Below are 24049 nucleotides of genomic sequence, written 5' to 3' on the forward strand. Positions count from 1 at the left end.
AAGATACAAGTAGGACATTTTACGCCCTTTTTTTCCTTTCCCCGAGTTACTCATGTTGCTGCACCTCTCCTCTCTGCTGGGTCTGGGGGAAGGAGGGAGTGGCACAGCTCAGCAGCAGATGTGTTGGGAGCAGAGGCCGGGACTTAGAGCTATAGCAGAATGTGATACTTTGGCGGAGGCCAGAGAGGACAGAAGAATAAGGGGCAGAGACATCCCTTCCCTCGGCCCTGCTCCTGGGAAGCTTCCCTCCTCACCCAGGTACCACCTGGGGAGAAGGAAGGGTGACACCTTGGGAGGGAAACAGCTCTGCCTGGCAGCTTGAACTTCAACTACCAAGGTGAAATGTTGAATTGACCTGGAAGAGATTCTTGTAAACAGAGACTGAGTTACCCCTGAGTGTGAACACTCATTGTTAATACAAAGCAGAAATAAGGACTGTGAGCAAGTCAGGTTTACTTTGGGGGAAGCAAAGGAACATTAAATTTCTGGTCATCTGAGTCATATGTATAAGTGTAAAGCTATTATAGAGAGACATCAAGTCCTCAGTACAGTATTTAAGAGACCGCGTGCTTATCTGGGTGAGCACTCTGAGTGTAATAGCTAAGTCTCAGCTGCCTAGTTGATTCAAGAAAGAAAAGTCTCAGTTTCAGATGGGAATTCGTCTCCTTTCCAAACTATTATTTTAGTGAAAACGTGAATAAAAATAATCTAGAGTCGGAAGGGACCCCAGTCAAACCCCCGTAAGAAAAGGACTGTGTGTTCCCCTTACTTTGCTGTAAGGCATCTTGTTTCTCCCACCTTTCCTCTTTGCGGCACCTCCCACATCTCCCTCTTCCCTTCTCTCAGCCTCCATTTTTAGCTCCCTCTCACTTTAAGAAAAGTGAATAAAAACGAAAAGTGAAAAAAAAATTTGAGGATGTCAATCCTGTGATATTCTCTCAAGTGAACTATCTTTAAAAATGTTGACAGGGCCTAAAAATCAAGGCTTAAAAAAGGAAAGAATTAAGATGATATATGAATAATGATGCATAAAATGTAACTTGAATAATAATTTTTCTCCTTGCCCATCTAAAGCTAATTGATGAAATTTCTCTTGTCAATATTTAATATAAACTTAAGTAGAATTAGGGCTAAATAAACAGTAGCAGCATATGACAAATTTTATTCTGTAAAACTAAACTCAAGGCAGAAAATAGAGCTCTTGCATTTTGGCACTCTTGATTAAAATTTCTCAATAAGGTAACTTTACCACATGGTTAGTAAAGGAACATCGCCCTCCCTCTCACTAGATGGACTAAATTTCCAAAGCCATCTGTGACCTTAGTATTATGAAAAACTCTTGTAGAATTTCCTAACAATTTCTTAGAAGATCCAAAACAAATACTACATTGATACAAGTGCATAAGGAAAATTGAATGTAATACTGATCCCTGTGTCCAGGAACAATATACGTATTTATAGAACATCATTTGTATTGCTGTGCTCCATTCCATTGTATGGATGTGCATATATAATATACAGTCATGTAAATGCAGACCACGTGATGGAAGTGCACATCTTCAGGAACAGGTATGAGGCCTTAGCCTGTGTACAGTCCCTCAGCATCCGTGTACCTCCTGGGCTGATAATGAAATGGGCCCCTGATTGCATCAAGCTTATTATAGCAATAATGGTGATGGAAGTTCTTGAGAATTCAACCATCCAGGCCTGCCTGGTGGAGTCACACAGAGCTGAACTTTACAGTCAGTGACCACAGAGGATGATAATACACACGAGACAGGAGTATCGAGAAGAAGGATGCTTTGTGTCTTTAAAGTCCTGATTTTTCAACGCAGCATGCTTTTGCCTGTAAGGGTAAAGATAGGAGTTGCAATTCAGGGAAGTTCATAGTGTCTGAAAATTAAATAATAATGGCAAAAAAAGGATGATTTTGTCATTAATCCTCTCTGTACTGATATATTTTTAATGCGGGACTCTAAAGCCTGAGGCTCATCTTGGAGAGAAGACTTAGTCCCAGCGTCACCGCAACTTCCAGCTAAATCTCTGTCTCCTGGAAAGCCAGATTTGGAAGGCTGACAACAGACCAGCTTCCTTGGGCTGTTCCCAGAATCCCCACTTCCGGCTGTTCCCAGAATCCCCACAAACACAACGGCAGCAGCCCACCTTGTGATACTCTGGCTCCTCCACGCTGACCGCCTGCCAGAAACTGGGGGAGGGAAAATTAATTCCCATCAACAGAAACATCTCCAATCTTTACAAAATACAAGATTCAAGCTAACCAAAAATATGGGGGTGGCGTGAGGGGTCAGTAATAAGCATTACAAATTATATCTTGCATTTGGGCAGCAGAATCCTTTGCCAGAGATTAAGTTCCATGAAAGCAATGACCATGTCTGTTGCTACTTTTCTTTTTTTATCCAGAATCTAGTATTGGACTTGTACACGACTAGGTGGTCAGGAGATATTTGTGGAATGAATGAATGAATGAAAGACTACAAAGAGAGATTAAACCCTTTGTAGTATGGCCAAAGGACAGAGGCTTTAGTCAGCTAAATGCCATCTTCCTGTTTCTTTTTCTTCAAGTAAAAAAAATCACATGCTGGATTTAACTAAAATAAGAGGCTTAGTGCAATTATTATAAATAAGCCATATCATTAATGCATGATATGTGCTTTGCAGAGGTGCATAAGAAGCACAAACAGAGAAGAGCCTTTACTGTCTGTATTTCTACACATAGAATCCTGACCTACATTTCTGGTGACCAACCCCAGGGGAAAGATGCTGTCTTAGGGCTCAGCGGCTCATTTTGCTGGCAGAGGGGAGCAGCTTTGAAACTTAGGGAAAGATGGGAAAGGATGTATGAAAGATCCTATAGATGTGGTTGCAGGGTAACAGGGTCCAGAGTTGGAGCGAGCCTTCTATGGCTTTATCCATTCAATCATAGACATTTTCCATTTTCAGGCCTGCCCTGTGCAGGAAGTTACAGAGAAACATAGACATCAACCCCTGGACTTAAAGATCATGTACTCTGCCAACTCCCTTTTCACTTGGCTGTTTCTTAACTGCAAATGCTTCTGTTCAAAATATATTTTACTAAAATGCTTAATCTGGCTTATATATCCAAATATTGTTATAAAATTTAATTATGTTATAGTTACCTATAGTTTAATGATTGATATTTATTTTATTAAATCCTTTTTCTCTCCTAACTTGTTTTGATTACCATGTTTATGTTCAAGTGTTTTCAATTATATTACAACTATAAAATTCTACCGCTAAAAACCCCTAAATTAAAAAAAAAACTAGCACTCTTCTTTAAAAAAGAAACTATTCCTGCATGTGTAAAATAATACTATCACACTCAACAAATGTCACAACTCTCTAATAATAGCTAATATAAAAATTCATATTCAAATTTCCCCCCTTGGCATCAAAATAATCTTTACAGTCAGCTGTCCTTTTAACTCTATACCTTAAAATTCCCACCGGTATGGACACTTCCCACCACACACACACACACACGCACGCACACACACAACATACTTGCATACTCCTATCCATCTTTCAGTCTGTATCTGAATTTCTTCAGACTATAGAGTATGCTGATACTCTGAAGTCTGTGCATCCTTTGTCGTCCTTCCCCTGGTCATCTTCCCCCCCAACCCACCACTTCCTACTCAGCCTCCCTCGAACAGTGTAGAAGATGCAGGTGGTCAGTCTTATAATTAAAAACACATTTCTGAACACACTGTTCCAGAAAAGCTCTTTTCTACTCCAAACCCATTTTAGGACTTGGATCGCTTTAGCTATTACAACAGCTCTCAAAGAAGCACTTGTACCATTCAGAAAACTTCCCTTGAATTTTGGCTGAATTGTTGTACTCAAGGAAGCACACAGGAAGGACAAACAGCTCTCACTAGTATTGGCACGGACGACCAGAGCAGGGCAAGTGTCCCCAGGCAACCTGGGCCTGCTTTCAGTCCTGACCCTCTGTAATCCTTTCTAGCTTCTAGAGCACAGCACTGATAAAGTTGGTGTGCACGAGTATCTTCAGCCACTGAGAGTGTTGATGTGAAAGCTGGAATCACACACTCGGTAAGACACTCAAATACACACACGTGCATGCACTTTCTGAGGCAGATGTGAACCCCAGGACATTTACTGACACTGTCAGGAACCAGAAATGTGATTGGTGGTGGGGACTGGGGAGCATTTTCTCATTTTCTTTTTCCACTTACCAGAAAATGTTTTGTGCAGTGACTTCATCACAAAAGGCAGTCTTTACATTTTTAAATTACCTATTAGTATTAGCAACTGCTTAATTCACAGGATCCAACCTGCAATCCTTTTACCCTCGGAATGTAATGCAGAGCGAACTTCTCCAGGAACTCAGCCAATAACAGATAGACCCTGTAGCAGAGAAGTGTTGATGGACTGGGGAGGCCAGGAGCATGGAGGGGAGGTGGGAGTGGTTAGAATGCACAGAATGCAATCCTTCCCTGACTCAGGGCTGCGTGTGATCGTCAGTGCACAATCCCTATGGAGACATAGTCCAAACATTCTATGTTTTCAAGTCACTAGTTTTTCTAAACATTTCCCACAGCAATACCCTTTTTCAGAACTCCTTTTTCTTCCAGCTAAGCTCTTTCACGTCCATGTTGGCCTCATTCTCCAAGGTGATGTGCTGTCAATAGTGTCTTAGAGGATATTAAAGGGCTTTCACCATAAGGACCACCTCTAGCCTATGGAGCACAGCATGTTTGTTCAGATTAGAAAGAGGAGCTCCCTCTAGGGAGATAACTAAGAAAAAGTGACCCCTTTGGGCATTTGGAGCCCCCCTAAGAAATACTTGAGCAACCCCAGCACCTCCGTGCAAAGGAGGAGGCTTCTCTTCTCCCTGGTGGAAGTACCCCTCCCCGGGGACGAGAGCAGGGCTGTTACAGGGTCCCAACCCGTCTCATTGGTCCAGCACTCTACATAGACTGCACAGCCTCGCTTGGCTGCCCTGCCTCCAAATTCCTAACCAAATCCCCGAAGGTGCTGGCTTTTGTATAAACTTGCATTTTAACATGATGTTTAATTCTCTCTTTTCGTACTTCCGTAGCCTCTTTCGAGTGTTACCATTCAAGGCCTTAACTGCGTGAGGCTTCAAAAGTGTTTGCCAAAACAAGAAAAACGGAAAGAAAATGAGATCCTAGATGAGGAAGCTTGGCGGTTGGAGGGAGGAGCCCCCCTGCGCTCATCACAGGGGAACAAGGAAAGCGATCCCACTGCTGCTCTGGGTGACGGCCGTGAGACAAATCATACGTCATATGAACAGCTCACTGCAGAAACACAATTCCGTGCTCGTACGTGTGTTTCTGAGGCGAACAGTCATAATACAGATCGCGTTGTTGGAGATCACGCTAATAAAGTGTGCCCGTAAGCACTGCACAGACCCAGCCTCGCACCCACAGGCATCCCGGCTCACGATGGATACATAACGCGCGCAAGGCAGAGATTTTCTCTCTAGAATATAAATGCATTGTTTGTTCGTGACTCGTGTGTTTACTTATCAGGATTTTAAATAAGAAAGTGGATGTTCCTCCTTTCTGCTTTTTATACTTCTGCTTCTAGAAGTTCCCTTTGACCTCTCCCAATCCAATGGCCTGGTGGGCGGGGCCAACTGTGCTTTAAATCTCCTTTCTGTTACATTTTAATGGCAACGATTACATGGGAATTACTTATACTTCAGGCTGTAAAGTTATAACCAATCTACTGTAGTCATTTCAACGTGGCCCAAAAAATGTTTCAAACATTTTTTTGAATGGCATGGGGCCAGGAAAGAACTCTTGTAGAAAAGAAATTTAGTAATTGAAATCGTGTATTATCCCATACCTTTGGGAAGTTTTCTGAGAAGTTGCAGAGAAGGGAAGTAGTTTTGATGAAATTGGCCCCCACCAAAAATCGAACCCCAAACCTTTGTTAATGTGGAAATGGAAAATTCTGTATCTTCATTTCATTCTCTTATTCCTTAAATCTAGTGCCTGGTACTTACGCTGAGTGCACACGTACACAGTTACTGAGTTAGGGCAATGTAAGTTTACTTCCTAAGGCTAAGTCAAGAATTTCACTGTTTGGAAACTGTATTTTTTGGACTGGACTCAGAAACCCCAAGTCCATTATAAAATAATGTACATTTCTGTAGTTTAGGGTACAGGGGACTAAGAATAGCAAGAAGAAACTCAAAACCCATTCAGGTTCCCCAAGTACTGGGTATGGCTTTCCCCTGCCTACGGAGATATTCAACACCACCCTGACAACTTATCTGATTGTAGTGATTCCAGGGAGCTGTGGGCGTTTAAGGATAAAACACAACCTGTGACAAACCCTACCTCGGGATTTAAAAAGGCTCAAATGCCTACAGGGATCAGATAGAAATATGAGTGAGTAAGGGGATGATTTGCCTATGAAACATGTACAATTATTTTGTATTTTCCTGAAGAAATACCCTCTCCATTTTTCTTGAAACATGCGGTGGTGTCGGCATGGTGTGACATTTGTTACTCCGTGATTGGCAGTGACGTGAGTAGCTTAGAAACATTTCCAATGCTTAAAAAGGGGGGAAAAAAACCCAGCAGGACTGGGCTGGTGTGATGATTGGCAGCTGTTACCCAGCCTCGGTGTTGAAGACAAAGGGAGTGATCAAATTCATGCTGTCCTAGAAAGCACATGTCTGCCTCATGGGACAGCTGCTTCTCAGCCCCAGTCATTGTTATTATATGGGAATATGGAACCCCACTATTCCCCTATCTTCCAGTTTTTCAAGGGAAGATAGTAAACCCAGATTTTTAGGTTAAATCTCCCAATTTAAAAATGTTAGCTTAACCTCTTTAAAATTGGGTGAGTCAAGGAAAACACACAGGCCCTTCTTTGTGAAACCTCTGGTCTATACCATGCATCTGAGATTAAAGGGATTCCAAATTGTCTTGGAATTCACAAGCACTTAGAACAGAAATCAGTGAGCAATGTGCATCCCAATGGAGAAGAATCTGCTTTCATGTATGATACAAAGCAGATCCTTTAGCTGTTTTTATCTCCTGCAGAATAGAAGGGGTGGGGCCGCCACTCCCCAGTGTCTGTGATTCCCTGACTTCTTGCCTGCAGCTTTAGTTCAGCATTCAACATCTGTGCCCTGTGCTTGGGGAGGACGTGCCCTGCTTTGGCTGTGTGCTTCCATCCGGGATTTGTGTTCGCATCTACAGATACTAGGTGAGGAAGTTCCTTAGTGTTTCTCCACTGCATCAAGAATTCTGTCTACGCTGGCAGTAATTGTTCTGTGAGCTCCTGGAAGACAGAGGAGGTACACTTAAGGAACAGGACTGTGTACATTGTCAGATGGGTTAGTTGCCCATTCAGACCTGGCAGAGGCCAAGAACCCAAGCCACTGACTTCCCACAGGCACCTTTGTGGTCTTTGTTTCCAATGTAAAATACTCCAGACAAAACATACACAATTTTACTAGTCTGAGCTTCAGACATAAATCTATTCCTGGTCTCCTACCTTCAAGGGATGGGTTAGATACCTTGGGAAAACTCAAGTGTCCCTTGAACAGGAGGCCTAGACTCCAGAGGAAGCTGCTCCAAGCCCTTCTGGATTCTTATTGTTTCTTCCAAGAAATAAGTTTCTCTAGACCTCACCTTACTGCCTCAGCTGTGTTGGAGCAAAGAGAAATGAAACAGATTAAATAGAAGATGTTTCTTCCTTAAGTCTTGGCTTGGTTCAAGGTGGACATTGAATTCTTCCTTCCTTTTGGACACTCTTCTTTGGTCTCACTTGGCCTCCCAAGGATGAGAACATCTCTAAAATACCATATCTCACAAATTGCAATTTTGGAACATCTGGAAACTCCTCTCTCTCATTCTCTCTCTCTCTCTCTCTCTCTTTCTCTCTCTTTCTCTCCTCTCTTTCCCTCTCTCTCTCCCACTTCTTCTTTTGCTCCTATATGTCATATCCCACAATTGCTCAGAATAAAATAGTAGTAATTCTAATGTCCCTGGTTTATCTGAAACCATACAGCAATCTCCGAGGGTAAACTAACAGTGCTCAACTTCTCTGACGTTAATTTCTATCACTTTGAGCCCATAAAAGTCTTCTCCGGACTTGTCAAGGTAGACAGTTCTGGACATGTAGAAATTTTTTGAAACTACAAATCAAGAAACAAACTTAATCAAAAACCAGAAAGAAAAAAGTTCAAAGTTTTCATCTATTCTTAAATTTAGCTCAGTGCTTCACATATGAGTTTTCAGTTAAAAACCGATCCTAAAGTTTCAACCTTTTCACTCCGGACAATTCAAATCTGAACTCTCTCTATCAATAACCTGTTTCCCATTTCCTTTCAGGATTCATCTCCAAGTTCCCAAGGGAATTCTTAACTGTCTTAGCTGATCTTGAAGAAAACAAACTAAAGCTAACACAGAAATAATAAACCACACTGTGTTACCCCTTTATTAAGCTGCTGGCAGGTGACACCAGTTCTGCAAATATTGGACTCTTGATAACGTCTTAAAGGTACTCTTTACACATATGATTCCTTTCTAGAAAGGAATGGACAGATAGGCCTGACTCACGGCTGCTGTTTACGTGCACATCCCGAGATTCCGTAAGGGTTGTCAGGCGGCCGCACTTAGCTCTGAGCGGAGGGAGAGGCCCACACTCGTGTCTGAGTGAGAACCATCTGTGCTGGAGGCGGGACAAGGCCCCTCCAGTGGGGCTGCCCAGTCCAGCGCTGGGGAGGAAGAGAGGGCAGGTGCAGCAAGGCAGCGCTTCCCGGATACGCAGATGCCGGCCTCTCCCTTGTGTGGCGCTGCTCCCGGGTGGCTAAGCGAGAGGACCACCTCTCGCAGAACTCAGTCTTCAGGTGATTCTCACACACAACCCATCTGCAAGTCTTCGTCTGCCAGGTAAACGTGGTTTCATGGGGACCACGTGGGCCTATCATTTGGTTAGTTGGAAGATAGTTAAGCCATTTGTACTGCTGGGGCAGGCATCATGCCAGCTGAAACATTCTTACACAGCCCGAGCGCTCGGGATGATTTGTGCATCTTGGAACCAGGCACAATAAGCAGCTTAAGATACTTGGAGCTGAGAAAGGAAAACAAAGGATGTGGTCTCACTGTGGCTCCCTGACCTCAGGGATCTGTGTGGTTTCCATGATTATAAACGACCTTAACAGAAATTGAGTTTTAGGTACAGAGAAAAGTTTCTCAGCAGCAGGAGGACAGTGATGAAATCGCCAGGCCAGAATGTCAGAGAGTCACTCTGGTTCTGCTCCTTTCTACACGTCGTGGTTGTCACGGTTCTTCTTCCCTCTGCAAGTCACCTTTTGGCTTGGCAGAAGTGAGCTGCAGACTGGAGGCTGTCAAGGAAGTGCGAGCTGGGTCTCCCAGCTGTGTTGCTGTGAGGGATTTAATGAGAGAGCGGATGAGCTCCCCACGCACATTTGGGCAGAGCAGAGTTCATGCTCCCCTCTGGGGTGGGGTTATGCTAAAAGGACTCATTCTGCTTTGGCTGATAAGGAAGCATGCTTCCTGTTTCTCTCTGAGGGCAAGAAACTTAAAGCAGACACTCAGCAGCATTCGAGAGCCATGGTGCTTTCACCCAATTAAGTCGAGACTCCAGCCTTAACTTTTGTGTAAGCCTCTCTTTGGCTAAAGAGCTCTTCTTGACCTCCTCAGAGGAAAGGACTTGCAGAGGAGAGACCTCTGTCCTCTCTCCCTGACACCAGACTAAAGGATCCCTTGAAAATACCAGAACCGAGAAGCATGTTACTTTATCCACCTAACTCTCGGTGATTATTTTAATATTTTTATAGTAACACATCTTTGCCACAAAGCTGGTGTATCACTACATAGAATCTATTTTTCTTATAATGGATATGTCATTTTCTTTCCTTATGTTCCAGCATGGAATCTCTTTCATGTGTGTAGTGAATCCTCCTGATGAGTGTGGGTGGGAGACAGTGACCTCCTTTCAGAAAAGAACCTGAAAAACTGCTTCCTCGGAGTCTGTTGAAAGCAGGACACAGGGGTGTGCCAATCAGATGCTGTCTTGGGGGATGCAGAGACACGTTCATCAGGCTAGCGGGGCAAGCCCTCCTGTCAGGTCCCGCAGGATCAGGATCAGTGGTGCAGCCTCAGAGTCTGTGCCTAGAAATGGCAGCATTTCCTCCTTCCCTCCCACCCCTTACTTTTACTTCCCCCTCCCCCACTAATTTTGGCTCTGATCGTCAAGTCTTTATTGACAGTCCCATCCTGAAAGGGGCAGAACTGAAATGATACTCTTCATTCCCATTTTGCAGTTGATAAAACTGAGACCTAACAGATTTGGACAAATAATTCCAGTCAAACATCTAAAGCATAGAATGCCTTCCTCTTAATCTGACACTTCCAGTGCTGTGTTACTGTATCACTTAAAAAGTACACTTGATATGTTTCCTGAAGATGAATGGGCTAGTCATCCAATTCTACAGATACAGGGAGATAAAGAGAAACAGTAGACAAAAGTTTACAAAATTTTACATATTTCTTCATTTTTTTCCATTGTCTTTGAGGTAGAATATAGTAGATAGATGTATATTTGCATCTAGTCAATGTTTATTTGGGGACCTGTGGGGTTACATGGTCATATGAAAAAAATTGGGGGGGGGACCACGGAAATCGTTGGCCCAGTAAATTAAGGGTATCTTTTATCTGTGTTAGTATTATAAACAGGGAAAAAGCCTTTTGATGGTGTGCATAAACACAGTGCTCTTTCCAAAGGTCAATCTTGCCTTTCTCTGGTTTAAAGTCACCCTGTGGTTTCCCACTGCACTTGAAATAGAATCTAAAGTCTACGTAGAATGACCATCACTCGGACTCCACTCTGGGACAGTTGTGAGATGAAAGGGGTCCCCTTGGTCATCACAACAGGACAGCAGTCACAAACTGAGGCCATTCCTGCAAACCAAGACACATGGTTACCCTACTCGCAGGGACATTGCTTTCCCCCTAACCTCATGTGGTAGCACTAATCTCATAGCTCAGTTTGCTTCTGGCATGCTCTCTTCTGTCTTGCTTTTTTTTTTTTCTTTGCTCTTGGCTATCTTAAGCTAGATTTCTTCTCAGAGCCTCGCTGTGCCCTCTGCCAGGAACTCTCTCCCACTATCTATCCACTCGGCTGCTTCCATGTCACTCTGTACTCTGCTCAAATTTAGTCAGGAGAGTGGCCTTTCCTGACCGTCCTAATACTGCTCACTCCCCACCCCCTACTTCCCCTTCTGGTTGTCTTTTATTTGAAACAATTGTGTTTATTGGTTTAATGCCCACAAAGTCAAAGGCCTTTGTCTCTCAAGTCTACTTCTTTATCTGCAGTGCCTAGGACAGGGACAGGCCCATGGTAAGTACTCAAATTTATTTGCCAAATGAATGAATATGGAACAGTAGAATTGAAAAGAATATTATGCAACCTTACTGGTGATGATTGTCGAGGCGCAAAGACATGCGGACGTTCTTACAGCCACACATATACAACACAGCCAAAGCACAACTCCTGTGAGAGCTTATTTTTATTTCTTCTATTTACAGTAACGTTGTAGAAAAGTACATTCATTTTTTAATGGCTCAAAGGCACCGACCTGTTTCAGAGAGTTTCATACACTGCCTAGCAGCTGAGATTCAGTGAATTCATATGCCTCCTCACTACGCTCACAACCATTCACTTTCTACTCTTTCTGTTTGACCTTTCCCTGTGCCTACCCAAATTTTTATTTCTTCAGAGACTTAAGTCCCAGAAGCACATCATTTCACCTGTAGTCGCTTCTGTCTGTATCTCTTACAGGCGACGTTTGTTTGTTAGCGTAACTACAGAACTATTATCCTATCTGACAAGATTCATAAATAATGCCTTAATATCCAATATACGGACTGTCCACTTTTCTCCAATTGCCTAAAAAAATTCACTTTTATAATTGGTTTGTTTGAATCAAGAGAACAAATGAGAACCAAATATTGCTTTTCATTTATCTGTGTCAATTTTTCTTTTGATCTGTAACACTTCTCGCTCCTTTCTATGCCATTTATTTGTTAAAGAAACTGGGTCATTTGTCTTACAGTTTCTCACATTCTGGACTTGGCTGACTCTACCTTCATGGTGTCTTCAACATGTTTGTTTACCTCCCATTTCCCTGTGAGTTCGTAGTTAATGATCCAGAATCTCATTTTTCTTAGTGCTGTCTACTTGCAGTTATGGAAAAGCCTCGTGTCTGGATGTCCCACTTTGAGGACTGCTCGGACTGAGCGCTGGGTTCAGGTACTGTCAGTTTCATCCATCTACTTTGACCCCACCCCCAATACACACCAGTTTCTCACCGAAAGTTCATAGCAGATATTAATGATTATTGCCTAAATCTGTTACTTCACTAGCAATTTCAAAATGAATTCTTTTCAAAGCCTATAGTTTCTTCTTCTTCTATTAAGGAACATTTCTCCAACTATTTGGTTGCCTTAAAATTTAGTCCTTGCAGGAAAAGCAGGATAAATGCTTAAGTCTTTCTTTACTTATCAATTTTCAGACTAATGAGTCATTATTCCAGCAAACTCCAAAACTGACCATTGGTTTTTTATTTTTTAATGTCATCATAAATTCACTGACTTTTAAATATTTTACTTAACATGTTCAATTCTTAGCAATCATTATTATTATTATTATTTGGGTTTTTTTGGTATTTGAGGTCTTCAGATGCCGGCCAGTGGGAGCTCCTTCGTGTGCTCCTGTGTCCTTTTGACACCACCTAGTTTTCTTTCAGGCACAATTTATGCTCAAAATTCATCTTGTACATTTCCTGTTCCAGACCTGGAATCAGCAGTTTTCCAAGGAGTCTTAGTTTCTTTTAATGGGAAATATATATTTTTAAATCACAGTCTGGTCACCAGGAGTGTTCATTATTTCCAGGTGTTCAATGCTTCAAGTTTTTTTGTTTGTTTGTTTTTAGTGAACAAGTAAGAAAGTATGTATTTTTTAGAAAAATAAACATCTAGGTTCATGCTGATATTTTCACCAATTCAAATAAAAGATTCTGGTATTTTTACTTAAATTCGTTGGTTTTCTATTTATATCTCTCTTCTCTTCCTCTGAAAATGTCCTGGCTCATGAAGATAGTAATATAATTCATTATTTTTTATTTCAACATATATAACATTTTCAAAATAACAGTAACAGTATTTCTAGTAACAGCAAACCTACTGAATGCATTTAATAATTTCTTTGTGGTTTTCTTTTTTATCATCAGAATGTACAGTCAAAATACTATGCTTTAAAACCACTTGAAATGAATCTTCCCCATGTCATTGCCACCAACTTGATATACGGTTTGGTTTACTTGTTTCTGGTTTTTGTAGTCATTATTTTTTAGAATAGGTTTTGATTTTGCTTTTTAAATTGTGTGAAATATAAGTATGATTTCAAAATCAAAACCACAAAACAAGGCACATTCAGTTTCAGAGAAGTGTAGTTTCCCTCCCTGCCCCATCCTCTGTTTCCCCTTCCTTCATAGGTAACATATTGATTAGGTTTTACTTTAATCATATATTAATAAATAATTTAATCGTATATGCATATATATGATCTCCCTCCTTTGTTGCACAAAATGTAGCATGCTATCCATACTCTTGTACAGCTTGCTTGCTATTTTTAAAAATGTTCAACTAACAATGTATTTTGGCAATAACTCCGTAGAAATATAGAGAGATATTGTTAATTTCTTTACACGTGGCCAGGATTTCACTATTTGAACATACCTGGTTTATTCAATCCCTCCTCTGCTGATGGGCATTTGGGTTGTTTCCAGTCTTTTTCTATTTCAACTAGTGGGTCAGTCCATTTTTCAGGCTTTATCTCCCTGGGAAAGCTATAGAAAGCCATATTCTGTCGCAGGCCATTCAGTGGCCTTCACTGATGCCCACTACCTTAAATATCCTAGGAGATTGTCACATATCATGGTCCAGTTCCTGCCCTAGAGGAACTCACGGTCCAATTGCAGCAGGAGTTCTAGATGCTTTCACATATGACTGCATCACTGTGTACCTGCGTGGCTTCATCGTGTGTGACTTGGGGCAGATTAACTGACTTCTGTCAGTCAGTTTCCCCGACTGTGAAAAGTGGTAGTGAGGTCTACCTGCTAGATGCATCACCAACATAAAATGAGACATTTTGAAATATTTTTGAGACAAAATGAGGTATTTTTAAAAACACAATGCCCGGCACATAGTAAGCACTCAATCAATGTCATCTATAATTGCATCTAGATTATTGGATAAACATATCACCAACAAAAACTTATATTACTATTTTGGAAGTAGCGTGGTGGGGTAGGAAGAGCAAGGACTTCGGTGACAACCTAGACTTAGGTACTCACTCCACCATTTCCTCTAACCTCCCTCGAGCAGTTGCCATTGAGCTTCAGTGCCCTCCCCTAAAATGGGAAAAACACCACTCCTCTGGTTTTGGTTTTTTGATAATTACAAGAGATTGCACCAAAGACAACTTCGGGCACAGAGTAAGCAGATAATAATTATGGCTTTATAGCTCTCTCCTGCTCTAATGTTCTACAACACAAAGACTTAAGTTGGCAACTGGCATCCAGCCAACATACAAGTGTGGCCCTCTTGCAGGGGATGCTTTGCAAATGTCTTTGACTTATGGCAAGGCAGAGGGCACCAGGGACTTCCCGGTTAGGATTCCCTCCAGCCCGCGCAGATCCGTTTTCTTGAAACCAGAGCATTTCTTAGTTTATCTGAGGCTCTATCTCTCTCCTTAGAGATGTTCTGTTTTGTTCTGCCTCTTGATCTCTACTCTGCCCGGTAGTCCAATGCAACACCTACAGTGCTATACTAAAAACTGTAGTCCTGGGTTCAGATGACCTTCAAACTCGAAAGGCAAAGTAGGCTTCACTCAGCCCAAAGTGTATTTGACTTTAAGACAAGACAGGAAACAACAAAGCCTGCATAGCAACAGCACAGTGGGGGGTCTCATGACTCCCATTCATAGCACCTGACGTCTCAGTCATTTTACGTTTGGGGCATATGTGTGGTCATGAGAAGCAGACCAAGTATAAAGGGACCACTTCAACTCAGGGAAAACCACAGCTGTGTGGTTCCCTCACCATTCATCCCTAGTGAATTATGGCCCTTCTCCCTCATTTAGGTGCAAATGAGTAGCCTGACTCTCATCACCTCAGGCCACTCATCACTCCATCTCAGTGATATGGTAATGCTGGTGCTTGGTTCAGAACACAGTCATCAAATAGATTCTCATTTATCTTGGGTATGGTATGGGTAAACTCTGAATTAAGTCCTTGAGTTAATCTTGTGGGGAGGATTGACCAAGGATCAAATCCAGGGGTGTCTCCAGAACTAGAGGAAAGGTCCCAGAAACAGCTGTTAAGCCTTGCCACTAGAAGTATCTGTGGAAGGTAGTGTAGTACAATATGATATAGTGTACTAGGTACTTTGTGAAGTACTTTATGTAAATCATCTTCTTTTACCCCCCATGACCGTCCTATGAGATAAATGTCATTTTCTTCCAGTGTTAAAGATGAAAAACTAAATTCCATGTTTGAAATCTAATGGGCCAATGTTCAGAGCCTGACTGGCCCGCTTACTTTGTCTGCCTTTGGGAAGGATGCTTAGCCCCAAGCCCTGCTTTCTCGTTGTGATAATACCTACCTTGAGAGCATCGTGAACAGTTGTAAAGCTGGTGTACTGGACAAAAGTGTGAATTGACACTGAAATCCAGTCTGCACTCCCCTCCCTAAGCCATGTGCCTTATGACATTATCTTGCCGGATTTCCAGGAGTTTTTTGCTATTTGCACAGACACGTTCTATGGGCTAGTGGAAGCCATACCTGCAAACCCTGTATAGTTCGTATTTTTTGTAAAGATTAAAGGAAATAAATGTAGAGTGGCTTATACATAGAAAGCAAGTAATTAATGTCTGTTTTCTTCTCTCCCTACAACAGCTCAATGATGAATTTTTCCTTCCACAGAAACTGTAGATGGCCAGCAACAAATTATGCTTAAAATTACTCTGGCCACACGGCCATGCTCTCTTAGTGGAGATATTCAAATCGGTAATTTAGTCTCCAGCAGTGGAATTTAAGGCACGTGCTTTTAGCAGAAGAGGGTTCCAGAGATGTGGGTTCCCTCATCCTCTGACCATGTCACACAGATCATCACCTACTTTGCTTTTTTCCAAGGGCAGCACTTCCTGGGTAAAGTGATATCTTCACTTAAAGCTGAAAACCACTGTCCAGCTTATTTCAAAATTCTAGTCTATCACCTTACATATAAAAATCAGCTTTGCCAACTATCTGCCAAAATAAAAGTTTCCAAGTCCATTGGGTCCACAACATTCCATGTGACCTAAACAGTTTGCATTGGCACAATCCATAGTCTTAATAGCACCATCATTTTCTTTGACTGCTTTGTATATTCTATCAACGGATAGAGCAGACTCAAGCATATCCTCACAGCATGCCCTTGAATAATTCTTTTATCTGAAGATTCATAGGGAAAAGAAATCTGATCCCATGACAAAGAGGATGCAAGAGAGGATTTCTTTCCTTTTCAATTAGATGTGCTTTGTATGAATGATTTTTAAGCTCTGGGAATCTCAGTACCATTTTCATGGTCATAGAAAGTAAGAACAACTAACTTAGCAATAACTACTGTGCAAAACATGTATTTTTTTTTCTTACCATCTAGACAATAGTGTGGCCAATAAAGCCACAAAACATTAAAGTGCATTTGTCCTGAGAGACACCAAGTATTTCCAGCAATGGTAGAAGCAATTGGGAGGGCAAAGATCTTTCATCACGGGGTAAGAAGGGTGAAATCAGGAGTAGATTTTTCTCAAGAGAATGGGGCAAAGGGCAGCAGTGGTTGTGTCAGATGCCAGGGACTCCAAACCAGAAAGACTGACTTAACTGTCCTCTGCCATGCCTTCTGGGAATTCCTGTTCCTGCCTGAGAACCTCTTGTTTGAGGTTCTCCCGAGTCAGCCCACAAATGCTTTCTCATTCTTTTTCTGTCCCCTTTGTATTTAGTTCATGTCATTGCAAAATGTCTCAGAAAAGATATTCTTTCCTTAGATATTGTGCTTTCTCTTCTATTGTTCCCAAACAAAGGACAGATGCAGATAGGATTTCACCGTTCTCGGGGAGCAGTTCATCCATATTACTGGGAGTCACGTCCTGGCTGTATGGGCAGCACGGGTGTGCCAGGGGTTTTGAATTATGCCTATGATGTGGGACAGAGTACCTGTCCTCTAGGAGCTTATTGGCTTCTCACACGATATTTCTGTCACCTTGTGTGGCTCCCACCACTGTACTGTGAGCCGAGGCAAGGGCAGAAACAAGACTTCTTCAGTACTCAGTCACTTGTAAGTGTCTGATTCTAATACTGCACAATGTGAATATTTATTGATTGGATGAATAAATCAGTTGAAGGAAATCAAGGATGTCACGTGGTGGGGATAGAAAAGGCTTTGGGTGAAAAAGAAAAACAAAAATCAAACACTGTGGGATGAGGAACCATGGGAAATGTATGGTGTCTCAGGTGGCTGGATCCAGAGACGATGTTGGAAAGCAGTGGGAGAGACAGCTGGATGGCCAGTGCTTGAGCCCTTGGATAAAGGAGTTGGAACTAAATTCCATTTGCAAGAGGTGGTGGATTTCATGTGCCTAAGCAGAGGAACCTCCCTAGAATGGAGACGGGCTGTTTCCTTTAATTCAAAGCATATGTACACCTGCACATATGTGTAAAGTGGAAATATAACAAATGTCTGGTGACCACAGAGTAACGAGATTGGTCCTCTTACCCGTGGATACAGTCAGGGTACATATTTTTATGGCCTCCTCTTGAGAATTTTTCAAGTACTAAGCTACTGCTGTTTGTTGTAGTTGCTGTATCTTTGGCCAAAAGTCAGGGGCTGACCCAGTACAGTATTTCTGCCCCTGTTACTGAGCTGAGAGATTTGAAGTCTTTTTCTAAGGGTAATTTTTGAATTCATCAGAATATAAAAGGAAGTTACTGAGCCTTAGATTTTTATATCACAAAATCCCATCTCTAAAACCTTCAGTGACAAGATCTATAATTTACCCAAAATAGCTGTTCCGTGTAGAATCTGTTTAAGGTAAGTTAGATTTTGATAGAATGGGTAGATTTAAGGTATGTCACGATAGTTAATGCAGTTGATGGGTTCACAGCCTGTAACATTTCCTTCCCCACTGACCTTCATTCTGTGCTGAGGTGCCCTAGACATGGAACATCTCCTGACATAAAGCATTTATTTCTCTTTACTGTGCCACTTCCTCCCCGACCTTGTAACTGAGGTCTTGCCTCACAACTGGTTTTTGATGCTTGCCCAGTTTTCTCGGATGAGACGTTGCCTTCAAATGGGATTCCTTCATTTGATCCTGCCACCTTTTACCTGTCTTTATCTGCACCCTATCTGAATCTAGTTAAGTCAGTGCCTCTCAAACTTTAGTATGCGTCAGAATCCCTTGGAGGGCTTTTAAAAGCACAGATTTCTGGACTTCATCTCCAGAGTGTCTGACTCAGGTGTTTGGGAGTTGAGCCTGTGAATTTGCATTTCTAACAAGCTCTCCCAGGTGATTAGAGGCCACATTTTGAATTGCTACAGTAGACACATTAGTCTTACGCATGTTCAAAATTTGGACTACAGGGTAAGAATAGAAGGCTAGTCTCTGACCCACATTTATAAGGAGTTCAGACATGAGAGAATGAAATAATACTTTAATAATAACTAACATTTATTGGGTGACTATTGTGTATTTATTATAGTACTACACTAACCATGTAGGTTAGGTATAATTAATGTAGTATTAATAGTCTCATTTTAAAGATAAGAAAACTGACTTTTAGATAAATCATATACTTTTCCTGATGTCACACAACTGGGTTTGAACTCAGATTTCTCTGCTCTCAGAACAAAATTCTGGTCACTCAGATTGTCACTACTGGCTATCCTCTGATGGTGTTTTAATGGAAATAAGTCTCATATTTGGATGTTCAGAAATGGCACTTCCCCCCTAGTGAAACTGAAGTAATAAAATGCGGGAAGACTGTTAATTATTTCCATTTACTCTTGAGTAATCCAGTGTGGGGAAACTATCTTAACATAGATAAACTTGTAATCCACAGCTTTGGAAAGTCACGTCACTCTCTGGTTCTCAATTTCCAGATCTAGAAAAGAAAGGAGCTGAAAGCTTTTAAAGTCTCTTACCCTCTTTAAACATGTATGGCCTTCAATTTATAAGCCAAGATTCTAATGCATTAACAGACGCTGATAAAAAAAAAAAAACTACCAAGGACTTAGAATGTTTGCTGTACTTTGTCTCCACAAGGAATACCTGTTCGAAACCATGGCCATTGGAAATCATTCTATCGGAAGGCTAAAGTCAGAACAAAGAAAATTGGACTACTTGAATGGAAAATGTCGTCAGACTAAGGAATAGGCTGGTCTTCCCAGCTCCTCTGAAAAAACAGAGCTAAAAGTCATCATGTTGCTTATACTGAGTCTGGGGTTGTGCTTAAGGCACTGGTACTTTTTCAGTCATTATCTTTCTCTACTGCCTTCGGCTTTGCATCTACTTTTTTCTTACATTAAAGCTACATTTGCCCCCTTGAAATTACCCTAAGCAGTGAACTTCACCTAACTTCAACAGCAAAAGCTGACATTTTCCTCTACCTAGTTGCCAACTTCTGGGGTGACACCCTGTCTGGAAACTGCAGACCATATGTACTGACAACAAGGAGACTTTGTATAAAGAATCCAACTTTTCCTCCCCAGCTCTCTGTGGAGAACAGCACAGGAAGTGTATCTTTTTCATGCATCATGTTTATCTAGTGACCATTCATTGTAAAAACAAATTTATAACTGCTGTAATGTGAGTGGGAGATGTCTGGTGGCCATCATGGTGAGAATCATGAATAAAATTGGAAGGAGCACCATGCATTTGGCCTTGATGCTGAGCATTTTTCATTTAAAGAAACCTCTCCTTAGTTATCTGATTTTTGTCTCTGCAATCTGACTTTTTAACATTGCAACATCTAGACATTTTATAAGGGAGACCAATACTAAATTCAACCACGTGTGAAAGATTCTTTAAAACAAGAATAGAAAAATTGGTGGCGGGAGGGGAGAATGATGTGATATTTTATGTGTTTTATAAAGCTCTCTAATTCTCTGGGAATATGTGAAATTAATTTTGTGTTCCATACCAGCATCAAAATATCAAATGAAATAAAACATAGTAGAACTGCAATAGAATCTCTCAGACTTTATAAGGCAAAGTATTATGTCTTGAAACTTTTGTTTCAGTTATGTGCATGTATGAATGTTTATGTGTGTGTGCATGTGTGCACTAGTCTGAAAGGTAAAATGCATTTCTCACTGGGGATTATGGTGATTTCAAAGCCATCACATTATGGATAGACCATCCCTTTCCACACAAGGGTACAGAAAGAGGATGTAGCCTGATTCCATGATATCACCCTTCCCCAGTGGTCTATAAACCATCCTCAGTAGGTATTCACAAAAACACGCAGTGATCCCAGATCACATAAAGAAGATGCGTATGCTATTTTGTATCACAGTTTGCATAAAATTTGTACCCTAGCTACATTTAAAATGCTTTCAATGGCCATTTGAGTTCTGAGGCACAGAAAACTGGCTGAAAAATGATCTCTTTTTTTTTCTTTTAATAATCTTTGTAAATACTCTTTCACCAGCCAGGATTGCAGGGACATATAAAGATCAGTGATAGATCAAGTACAGGATAAATCCAATAATTAGTAGAAATAAGTCCCATAGGATCCAGAGAATGAAAGGATCAACCCATCCCAAATGGAGAAAATTTTCCAAAGGAAAGAGCATAGGAGCCAGGCAGAGAGAAGGGGGTTGTGCTTATTTGGGGGGGGGGGTGGAGAACAAAGATATGGGGATATTCCTTTCCGTCTGATTTATATGATAACAAAGGATGAAGAAGATGTCATAAAATGATTTTTAAAGAATATACTTTATAGTGTGTTTCAGTCTACAAATATTTCATTCCATGTTGCCAGCAGATGGGTGGAAAGGAATGTTACTTGCACTTTGCTAGGCTCCCTGCAAGGAGCTTTATATGTGTGGTTGATTTCCTACCCCTACAGCATCAGACAGTAGGCAGCACAATTGCCTTTTATTGGTAAGACAGGTCAGTGAGTGGCTAAGTAACTTCCTCATAGTCACACAGTTTGAAAGTTGGGGAGTTTGACTGCAAATGTAGAGTTGTCTGTCTTTAAGACAATCTGATTCTTAGGGAAAAAGTTCAATCGGAAAGCTTTCTGGCAAATGGAACTCTATTGCCTGTATTTGAGGGCTGTACTTAGTAAGAATGCAGCAAACGTCTGTGAAATTTTTGTTTTCCTGTTTTTAAAAGAAGAATGTCTTAAAATTCCCTTCTGTGTCAATCAGTGCCATTTCCGAAGTCGTGGCTTCAGATATCCAAGTGATTATTTCTTGGATATTACCAACATCAAGGAAAGTTAAAAGAGGTGAGTGAAAGGCATCCTCTCCCATTGGGTTCACAATTCACATTTTATCATAGGATTTATTTTGAGAGAAACATGATACAGTGTTTTAAGATGTAAAACTGAGAGTTCAAGATTTGCAGATAGTAACTACTATATATAAAATAGATAAACAACAAGTTTCTTCTGTATGGCACAGGGAACTATATTCAATACCTTATAGTAACTTATAATGAAAAAGAATATGAAAATGAATATATGTGTGTATATGTGTGACTGAAATAGTGTGCTGTACACCAGAAATTGACACATTGTAAACTGACTGTACTTCAATTAAAAAAAAAGGATATTTTGAAAACACCTAAGATTAAATGAAGCAGACATTTTATTTGGTTACTGCTTTGGGAGTCAGTTAGTATTTTTCAGTTAAAGTGATAGTTTTTTTGTTTTTTTATTCCATTTAACAAAGAAATCTCTACTTGTCTCAAAAGACTAGAAGAGATCCTCTTGAAACTGGGAGAGCCACCACACTGGGACATGTTGTGACTTGACTTTGGATGTAAGGGGAGTCAAGTGACTGAAAGTAGCCCATATACTTTCTTTTGAATGTTGAGTATGATGTGTGTTTGACTCTGAGTTGTTTCAAAATTTGTTTGCACCCACTATTTTGACAAGAATGTTCTTCTCCACAATTTTATCATTTTATCAAAACTTAGCCAATATAGCTAATATTTATTGAGTGTTAATTCTGTGCTAGATACTGGTTGGAGTGAAGTTTATAATTTAAACTCTAACACAAATCTATGTGATAGATACTCTTGATATTCTTTTTATGATTAAGTGATAATAAGCTATAAATTTGGGTTTGTACCCAGGCAGTCTTATTTTGACACCAAAGCTTTGAAGCAAACATCTTCCATAGTGCTTTTCAAACTAGATTCTAGGGGACAGAAGCTCTGCAAGATATTAATAGTTATTTTTCAAAATCAGATTTCAAGGTCTGAGAAGTTCACCAATGCATGAAAGCTTACGGTACAACTTTGCAAAAAATTTAATATGGTGATAGGCATTGTGAATTTTCAAGAAAGAATACTGCATGCAGTGTTCCTCAAACGTATTATGTACATATGTGTATGTGTGCATAAGTGTATATATGTGTGTGTGTGCATATATGTGTAATCTTATTTATACAACATTATATAAATTATAAATAATTATATACATATATATATATTTCAGGACACTAATAAGGAAGCACAGGTTTACACTCATCACAGTGTTTAAACTAGTGAGGTGTTAAATTGACTCTAGCACACCTATCTCTAAATGTAATGTACCTCAACAATGAATAGTAAGCTCCTAAATTGTATAGAGTACAGCATAAAAAGAGAGCATTTTGATAGTCCTCCAAATGCAACATAAAACTGATAGTAAAATCACAAGTATTTTAGAGTACAGCATAAAAAGAAAGTTCGCAGCCCAGGTTTCATAGGATCTAACACTCAAAGGCGTTAACAAGCACTGACTAAGAATAGTTGTCTACTTCAAAGCATCAGAATTATAATGGCCCTTACCACACTTTCTAGTCAGCCCTCTTACTCCAAGAAGGGTTATACAGAAATTTTGAAGACACATTGTTGATTTTTCAGAAATTTGTTTAGTAACAAAAAATATGTAGGTTCAATTTTTAAACGCTTTCCTGAGTTATAATGACCTTGACACACACAAAAAGTGGCTCTTAGTTGTAAAACTAATGTCCTGCTCCTTTTTCCTCCAGTTCTGTTTTCAGAGCGATGTTTTGGATCCCTGCCTTTAGAACGGGGGAAGAGTCGGCCCCAGTTCTATCAGAAGTTATCTCCATAATAGTAACAATGCAGAAGTTTGAACACAGCATTCTATAAAGTGCTTTATGATAATAAGAGTAAATATTGTGTCAAATTACATAATCTACACAGTACAGCCACAATGCATGTACACTGAGGTACACACACACCACTCACACACACACACCACTCACACACACACACTGAGACATGCACTTACATGTGCACAGTGTTCCTTGATATTTTTGCCCTGTGACTGATCTAAGAAAATGTATCATGGTCTGCTAACATCCGCAGCAGCCTCCTTTAACTGAGAGATGTGTGCTGTCAATACTATAGAACATTGAGGATTCAGGAGACTTAGGTTCTAGTTTGACTTTAAAAATTATTGAGCCTTTGTCCTTTGGGCAACTCATTTACTATATCTGTGACTTCGTTTTCTCATCTGTGAAATGGGGTTAAGTAAAACTGTGCTATGACTCCATTGATTGGTGTAAGGATCAAAGTAAAATATGTGTGTGAAGTTGCCTGGGTCCTATTTTTATATTTTCAACTTCTCTCCTCATTATGTTTATATTCTCTACTAACTACTATATATAAACTAGATAAACAGCAAGTT

General features: G+C 40.6%; 1 long non-coding RNA gene across 1 annotated transcript in view; it reads right to left on the reverse strand.

The window, feature by feature from the left end:
• Positions 1-10646: 10646 nt before the first annotated feature.
• The window catches only part of LOC141578131 (uncharacterized), a 29494-nt gene continuing 16091 nt past the window's right edge, over positions 10647-24049 (reverse strand). The window contains exon 3 of the long non-coding RNA XR_012508078.1: positions 10647-10976. This is a non-coding gene — a long non-coding RNA (uncharacterized LOC141578131). The remainder of the gene's footprint in view (positions 10977-24049) is intronic.

The sequence above is a fragment of the Camelus bactrianus genome, chromosome 1 (genome assembly GCF_048773025.1).
Source record: "Camelus bactrianus isolate YW-2024 breed Bactrian camel chromosome 1, ASM4877302v1, whole genome shotgun sequence".
NCBI lineage: Eukaryota > Metazoa > Chordata > Mammalia > Artiodactyla > Camelidae > Camelus > Camelus bactrianus.